At 51.4% G+C, this 8424-nt stretch overlaps 1 protein-coding gene across 1 annotated transcript in view; it reads left to right on the top strand.

The window, feature by feature from the left end:
* The window catches only part of DNAJB12 (DnaJ (Hsp40) homolog, subfamily B, member 12), a 14932-nt gene extending 13381 nt beyond the window's left edge, over positions 1-1551 (top strand). Inside the window, exon 9 of the mRNA XM_009996402.1 lies at positions 1457-1551. The gene's annotated coding sequence lies outside the window, so the exon portion shown is untranslated. The remainder of the gene's footprint in view (positions 1-1456) is intronic.
* Positions 1552-8424: the final 6873 nt, after the last annotated feature.

The following is an 8424-nucleotide window of genomic DNA, read 5'->3' as shown; positions in this document are numbered from 1 at the left end:
GGGCACCCCCCGCTGTAGCAGACTGTCAGACGTTCAAGCCTCTCTGCACGCATAGTCACCACCAGCCCACTCCACGGAGGTCTGAGTACCAGCTGGTGATGCTTCCCCTGGCAGCAGAGCAGGGCACCCTAGTGCTTGTCACACTCACTCAAACCCCTGCCTGAGACGCAGACCTTTGCGAGTCTCCCCTGGATGCGTCATGGGGGGGGGGGGGAAGGAGCACCCCCATCCCTCACTCGTTAATTGAGAAATTGATTTGGTTTAGCTTGCATGCCAACACCCTTGGCTCTCTCCCAGCTCCCTGTGTTCTCTGGCACTGTTGGTGTTGGGTCTCTAGGAACAGAGCAAAAGGCCCCGGGCATGTTGGCGACTCAGCTGCGCATTCCATGTCGGGGCCGCGCACGCCTCGGCTGCTTGGAAGTGTTTTACTGGCCCTGGCAGCCAGACACCACCTTTTAATGAACCTTGTTTTGGTTGCTTTATTGTCTGTTTTACTGAAAAAGCTGTTATCCCCTGGCACTTGATGCACTATGATGACAGGGAATAGATTCCTACCAAGCAGATGTTCCTTGTCCCCCTTCCCCCTGTTGCCTTCCCGTGACACTTAAGTTGAACAAAGCAAATGGCCAGAACTCACAGCAGGTTGTAGAAGTAACTGACTGTGTTAAACTGGGAATCAAAGTGAAAACAGCTTGAGGGGGAGTCTGGAAGAGCTGGGGGAGGCAGGGCATGGAGAGCTTGAATTAGGTCCAGCCCAGATAGTACATGTGAGACTGAGTGTGCTGGGCCATGGCAGACTGGATAAAAACCATGAGTTTGGAGTCCTTTTTCTGCTCAGCTGTCTGAGCTGATTTCACCTACCAGATACTGCTGGGGTGGCTGTAAAGCCTACCACAAAATTACTTGAAAACAGGGTTTCTGTAGAAAATAAATCAGAGGTGAAGCTTGCACCTAGTGTTAGTTGCGTGGACACCATTTAGGCTTGCAGAGACTTCGTGGGGACGTTGGACATCTGGCTACTTGATCTGTAGACACTGAGTGAGGAGGTTTAGCAGGGGAGTTTTTGTTTGTTTTTTATTTTCCTTGGCCAGAGGAGCACATCTGAAGGTCTGGCCTTTAAAGCCAATCCTCAGGGTCACGTTTGGCCTTCCGGGTTGGTTTTCTTTTGGGTGTATCCTGTTGTTGGAACCATTCTTATCTTGATATGCCCGTTCTCTTGATAACTGCGCCTCTCTTTCACAAGAGACCAGCATTAATTACCTGCTCTTCTTTCATCCCCTCTCTGTCCCTATGGTCTGGAAAGAGCTGCTGGTGGGCAGAGGGTCCTGCTGCATTGTGAAGTAGCACAACTGAAAAAGCTGCTGCCTGCAATGGGTTGGGGGGAGGAGGAAGAGGGGAGAGGGACGGTGCCATTTGATGGTCCCGACACTGACCCCGCTACTGCTTTCGTTCCCAGACTCTTGAAATGCCTGAAGACTCTTGGGGAAGTTCACTGAGCCCTGGTGACAGACTTGATATTTAAAAGAATCAAACCTTATCTTTCAAATTGGAGAATTAGCAACGCACAACCGCCCTCTTTCTTCTCTCTGCCTGTCTCCACTGTTCGACCTGCGTCTCGGGCAGCGAATCAGGACAGGAAGTCAAGCTGCCCAGCTTCCTCCTCCCCTTCCCACGCCGCTCGCGTGCGACAGTCTCCCTGCTCCTGGGATCCCACAACCCTGAGAACAGTAGAGTGTAAAATAACACCAACTAACTGCAGAGGCCACGAAGCAGGAGACCCTTCCCGACCGCACTGGTCACTGCCGACGGAGAGAGAAATCGGGACGATTTGGTGATAGAACAAAACTCTGAAAAAAGAAAATATAATCTATTTAGAATTAATTTATAGCTGTATATATGTTGTACTTTTAAACTATGCAGGGGTTGGATGATTAAATTATTTTGTTTTCTGCCTGGCTTGGTAAGCGGGGGAGCAGGAAGTCTCTTGCCGGGGTGTCTCGCTCTGCAGCGCTTTCCTGCCCGACACACTCAAACAAGACTCGTTTTGCAGTTCCTGTCCTTTGCTTCCTGGAGGCCAGTGGCATTTCTGCAAGCTTGGGATGGCCACACCTGCCCTTGGGATTTTCATAAAAGAAATTCCCAATCTGGAGGGGGTAACAAACAAAAGGCATCAGGGAAACTGTCCAGATCTGTGGTGTGGTTGTGCAGCGTCAGCGGGTCAGCTGAGCCCCGGCATCGCGCTTGGTGGCGGGAAGGATTGTCCTGGATGCTTTTCTTTTTTTTTGCTCACCAGTCATTGGGTTTGTTTGTGCACATAACTTCTTTATTTTTTTTCCGCAGAGTCTGCTTTAATTTTGCCTCGTAATCAGCGGGCAGTGGTGGCTCTGCAAAGAGGGTTTGCCACCAGCTGTCTCCCTTTGTTGGGGTTTGTGTGCGTGCGTGTCTGCGTCCTGCGCTCGGGGTTCCTCACCCAGCAGGTTGGCAGCGTGGCCGTGGCCTTGACACCAACGTTTCCTAGAGGAGACCTGGGAAATACTTCTAATTCCTAAGAAACTGAGCTTTCTGTTGCTTCTGTTAAAAGAAGTGCTCCTAGGGGAGGTGGTCAGGGTGGGCCTGACCTTTCCTCCGTCCCCCCCCGAACTCTGCAGCGCGTCTCACTCGGTCGTGGTTGGGCAGGTCCAGGTGATGAGCTGACTCTTCAAAGCAAAGCCAGCACAAGCAGGGCTGCCTCCTGTGGAATAAACTGGATATTTTTTCCTTTTTTTTTTTTTGGTACTCTGCAGTTCCATTTTTGTCTAAAATGATATTTCCAGTGAGAACCATTCCCCCAGCACCCTTGGAGGAGAGAATCAAAAGCACGGCAGCTGCTGGGTGGAAGAGGTGAGATGGTTTTATTCCTTTGTCATGAGAAGCCCACCTGCTCTGTCTTCAACTACTGATTTATTTTGCAGTCTTATCAGCCCTCCTGTTAACTGCAGGCCTTCTCATCCCACAGCCACCACGACTTGGCCCTCAGCCCGGTGGAGCAGGGGGAGGTGGCTGGGGAGCTGTGGCAGCCAGCTCCCCCCCAACTCTGCCAGGCTTCTCTCCTGCCTCGCTGGCTGCTCACATTCTGCACAAGCAGCAGCCTCTCAGCTCTGTAACCATCTCAGCAACCATCCTTGGGCCTCACCACCAAAAGCAGCTGATGGTGTCGTCAGCAAGGAGATTGCAGAGAGATTTAATTAGTGCTGAAAATTCTAATGAACACTTTATTTTAAGTGGGTTTAGGCCTTGGGCAATCTGCCTCAGAGTTATGTCTGTGTTCAGAGCTCTGCCCACCTAGCTAGAGGCCTGGCAAGTTTTCTCTCCCTGCATTGGCATTTCTTTTCCACCAGAAATGCTTTCCCCTTCAACTCTGTGGAGGCAGAGAGTGATGTCTTGTTTCCAGCAGCTTGGTATCATGGCATGTTGTGCATCAGGAAGAGCTGGGAGCTGTTTGCTCTGCCCTTGAAGCGTGTCCTACACTGTTCTGACTCTTCTTCCTGAACTAGGTCTGTGGGTCACGTACACAGGAGAGTGACAGAGCACTTGAAAGTCATCTACTATGTATCTGAGAACTTTGCAGATGAATACACGGGCACAAACCTGAAGAGTGTGGAGAGGAGTGTGGAGGATGATTACATTGCAAACCTTCGAAATAACTGCTGGAAAGAGAAGCAGCAGAGTGAGTGGTGTTGGGGTCAGGACCAGAGGGTCCTGCATGAAGCTGGAAGGGTCTTTTTCTGGGGACTGGGTTATGCTCAAGTGACATTTGAACGTGATGTAAACACAGTTCCTCTGGTGTTGGCTGGTTTTTGGTGTGGTGGTTTTTTTTCTGTCGCTGACTTTGTGACAAATCCTGTATGTGGGGTTTTTTTTGTTTTGGTTTGTTTTCCAGTGCTGCTGTAGAACTGGTCAGACAGCAGTTGTGCCCTGCAGCTTCCCTGCTGTGTCAGTTGGAGATCTCTGCTTCCTAGTAGAGCAGGGAAGCTTGCAGACACCTCATTTTAAGGAGCCCCCCCCTCAACCCTGATAGCTCTGTGTAACATTCTACTGTTGGAGAACCATGCCTGCAAGCCTGCTGCCCTGTGGTGCCCTCCACCCCTCATCCTGTCCCTGCTCAGAAGGTGCTGGTGGCAGGGCTGGCACTGCATGCCCTGTCCCAGGAGGGACAGCTGCCCAGCCTGGCAGCTGGAGAGACAACCTGGCTGCCCAGCCAGGCAGCAAGGTAGTGAGGGCAGCAAACTCTTTGCCAAGTCACAGGGGTGACCTGACTTCTCTGCCTGCCTGTTCCCAGCAGGTGATGATCCCAGCTCTTGGAGCACTGGCCGGGGGAGGATTTTGAGGGCCTGGGATGTAGGAGGGGCTGCTAGACCCCCCCAGTGGTGCCAGATGAGGCCAGTGCACTGAGCTCTGAGCTTCTGTGGTTCTTCCCCATGCTTTTGGGGTAACCTTTGTGTAGGCTGCCTTGTGTCCCTCCTGGGATTAGGGGCAGGTCCTGCCAGGTTCCCAGGGCTTTCCCGGGGATGGATGAGCTGTCAGCAGATATTACGCCCATCCTGTCCTAAAGGGCACGGGGCACTTCCTCAGCCTCATCCTGTGCTTCAGGGAGCCTTGAAGTGCCTCCTGTTCCCAAACAGAGCCCGTGGTGGGATGTGTCCTGGTGGGTGGGTCTCCTTCCTCATGGCCTCTGTAACTCTGGGCTTTTCCCTTTGCAGAGGAAGGCTTGTTGTACCGGGCACGCTACTTCGGAGACTCGGATCTGTACCAGCGAGCACAGAAGATGGGCACCCCCAGCTGTAGCAGACTGTCAGACGTTCAAGCCTCTCTGCACGCATAGTCACCACCAGCCCACTCCACGGAGGTCTGAGTACCAGCTGGTGATGCTTCCCCTGGCAGCAGAGCAGGGCACCCTAGTGCTTGTCACACTCACTCAAACCCCTGCCTGAGACGCAGACCTTTGCGAGTCTCCCCTGGATGCGTCATGGGGGGGGGGGGTGAGGGGGGGGGGGGGGGAAGGAGCACCCCCATCCCTCACTCGTTAATTGAGAAATTGATTTGGTTTAGCTTGCATGCCAACACCCTTGGCTCTCTCCCAGCTCCCTGTGTTCTCTGGCACTGTTGGTGTTGGGTCTCTAGGAACAGAGCAAAAGGCCCCGGGCATGTTGGCGACTCAGCTGCGCATTCCATGTCGGGGCCGCGCACGCCTCGGCTGCTTGGAAGTGTTTTACTGGCCCTGGCAGCCAGACACCACCTTTTAATGAACCTTGTTTTGGTTGCTTTATTGTCTGTTTTACTGAAAAAGCTGTTATCCCCTGGCACTTGATGCACTATGATGACAGGGAATAGATTCCTACCAAGCAGATGTTCCTTGTCCCCCTTCCCCCTGTTGCCTTCCCGTGACACTTAAGTTGAACAAAGCAAATGGCCAGAACTCACAGCAGGTTGTAGAAGTAACTGACTGTGTTAAACTGGGAATCAAAGTGAAAACAGCTTGAGGGGGAGTCTGGAAGAGCTGGGGGAGGCAGGGCATGGAGAGCTTGAATTAGGTCCAGCCCAGATAGTACATGTGAGACTGAGTGTGCTGGGCCATGGCAGACTGGATAAAAACCATGAGTTTGGAGTCCTTTTTCTGCTCAGCTGTCTGAGCTGATTTCACCTACCAGATACTGCTGGGGTGGCTGTAAAGCCTACCACAAAATTACTTGAAAACAGGGTTTCTGTAGAAAATAAATCAGAGGTGAAGCTTGCACCTAGTGTTAGTTGCGTGGACACCATTTAGGCTTGCAGAGACTTCGTGGGGACGTTGGACATCTGGCTACTTGATCTGTAGACACTGAGTGAGGAGGTTTAGCAGGGGAGTTTTTGTTTGTTTTTTATTTTCCTTGGCCAGAGGAGCACATCTGAAGGTCTGGCCTTTAAAGCCAATCCTCAGGGTCACGTTTGGCCTTCCGGGTTGGTTTTCTTTTGGGTGTATCCTGTTGTTGGAACCATTCTTATCTTGATATGCCCGTTCTCTTGATAACTGCGCCTCTCTTTCACAAGAGACCAGCATTAATTACCTGCTCTTCTTTCATCCCCTCTCTGTCCCTATGGTCTGGAAAGAGCTGCTGGTGGGCAGAGGGTCCTGCTGCATTGTGAAGTAGCACAACTGAAAAAGCTGCTGCCTGCAATGGGTTGGGGGGAGGAGGAAGAGGGGAGAGGGACGGTGCCATTTGATGGTCCCGACACTGACCCCGCTACTGCTTTCGTTCCCAGACTCTTGAAATGCCTGAAGACTCTTGGGGAAGTTCACTGAGCCCTGGTGACAGACTTGATATTTAAAAGAATCAAACCTTATCTTTCAAATTGGAGAATTAGCAACGCACAACCGCCCTCTTTCTTCTCTCTGCCTGTCTCCACTGTTCGACCTGCGTCTCGGGCAGCGAATCAGGACAGGAAGTCAAGCTGCCCAGCTTCCTCCTCCCCTTCCCACGCCGCTCGCGTGCGACAGTCTCCCTGCTCCTGGGATCCCACAACCCTGAGAACAGTAGAGTGTAAAATAACACCAACTAACTGCAGAGGCCACGAAGCAGGAGACCCTTCCCGACCGCACTGGTCACTGCCGACGGAGAGAGAAATCGGGACGATTTGGTGATAGAACAAAACTCTGAAAAAAGAAAATATAATCTATTTAGAATTAATTTATAGCTGTATATATGTTGTACTTTTAAACTATGCAGGGGTTGGATGATTAAATTATTTTGTTTTCTGCCTGGCTTGGTAAGCGGGGGAGCAGGAAGTCTCTTGCCGGGGTGTCTCGCTCTGCAGCGCTTTCCTGCCCGACACACTCAAACAAGACTCGTTTTGCAGTTCCTGTCCTTTGCTTCCTGGAGGCCAGTGGCATTTCTGCAAGCTTGGGATGGCCACACCTGCCCTTGGGATTTTCATAAAAGAAATTCCCAATCTGGAGGGGGTAACAAACAAAAGGCATCAGGGAAACTGTCCAGATCTGTGGTGTGGTTGTGCAGCGTCAGCGCGTCAGCTGAGCCCCGGCATCGCGCTTGGTGGCGGGAAGGATTGTCCTGGATGCTTTTCTTTTTTTTTGCTCACCAGTCATTGGGTTTGTTTGTGCACATAACTTCTTTATTTTTTTTCCGCAGAGTCTGCTTTAATTTTGCCTCGTAATCAGTGGGCAGTGGTGGCTCTGCAAAGAGGGTTTGCCACCAGCTGTCTCCCTTTGTTGGGGTTTGTGTGCGTGCGTGTCTGCGTCCTGCGCTCGGGGTTCCTCACCCAGCAGGTTGGCAGCGTGGCCGTGGCCTTGACACCAACGTTTCCTAGAGGAGACCTGGGAAATACTTCTAATTCCTAAGAAACTGAGCTTTCTGTTGCTTCTGTTAAAAGAAGTGCTCCTAGGGGAGGTGGTCAGGGTGGGCCTGACCTTTCCTCCGTCCCCCCCCGAACTCTGCAGCGCGTCTCACTCGGTCGTGGTTGGGCAGGTCCAGGTGATGAGCTGACTCTTCAAAGCAAAGCCAGCACAAGCAGGGCTGCCTCCTGTGGAATAAACTGGATATTTTTTCCTTTTTTTTTTTTTGGTACTCTGCAGTTCCATTTTTGTCTAAAATGATATTTCCAGTGAGAACCATTCCCCCAGCACCCTTGGAGGAGAGAATCAAAAGCACGGCAGCTGCTGGGTGGAAGAGGTGAGATGGTTTTATTCCTTTGTCATGAGAAGCCCACCTGCTCTGTCTTCAACTACTGATTTATTTTGCAGTCTTATCAGCCCTCCTGTTAACTGCAGGCCTTCTCATCCCACAGCCACCACGACTTGGCCCTGATTTTAAGGAGGTTTTTCTTCTTTTAAGGAGGTTTTTCTTCTTTTCCTCTTTTTCCAATGGCTCCTCTACCTTTGGAAGGAATTGGGTGGATGTGAAGCCATCACGGGGAAGGGGTTAAGTGAAGATCACCTTTGCAGAAGGTGTCTTGCCAGCATTCCTTGCCCAGAGCCTGCTCACCAAAACCTTTTGGTTCTTTATTTTTTTCCAAGTAGACACACAGGGATAATAACGAGCGAGAAGGCGTAGATCCTACCGGATACTCATGGAGGCTGTATCTCCCCATTTAGAATTAATTATACAATTGTACATCTATAAATAAATGTTTATAACGTGAAAAGGCTCCAGCTGTGTTGATGTCCTGCAGATCCTTGCCACAGCCAGCTCCTGTTTTGCAGCTCCTTCACGCCGCCTTCCCCGCATCCACGTGGCCGCTGGGTAAGTGGAGTTTAGCATCTTTGCCATCCTGGCAAGTCCCAGAGACTGGGAGCTCTGGTACTGTGGGGGAGGGAAGGATGGGAAGATGATGTGGTGCCTCCCCTGAGTGAGTCTCTGTGGGTCCTGACGAGGTGACAGCAGACATTCAGCA

This window comes from Chaetura pelagica, unplaced genomic scaffold, assembly GCF_000747805.2.
Source record: "Chaetura pelagica isolate M959 unplaced genomic scaffold, ChaPel_1.0 scaffold464, whole genome shotgun sequence".
Classification (NCBI taxonomy): domain Eukaryota; kingdom Metazoa; phylum Chordata; class Aves; order Apodiformes; family Apodidae; genus Chaetura; species Chaetura pelagica.
The sequence above is the reverse complement of the archived record's forward strand: the minus strand, read 5'-3'. Positions and strand labels throughout refer to the sequence as shown.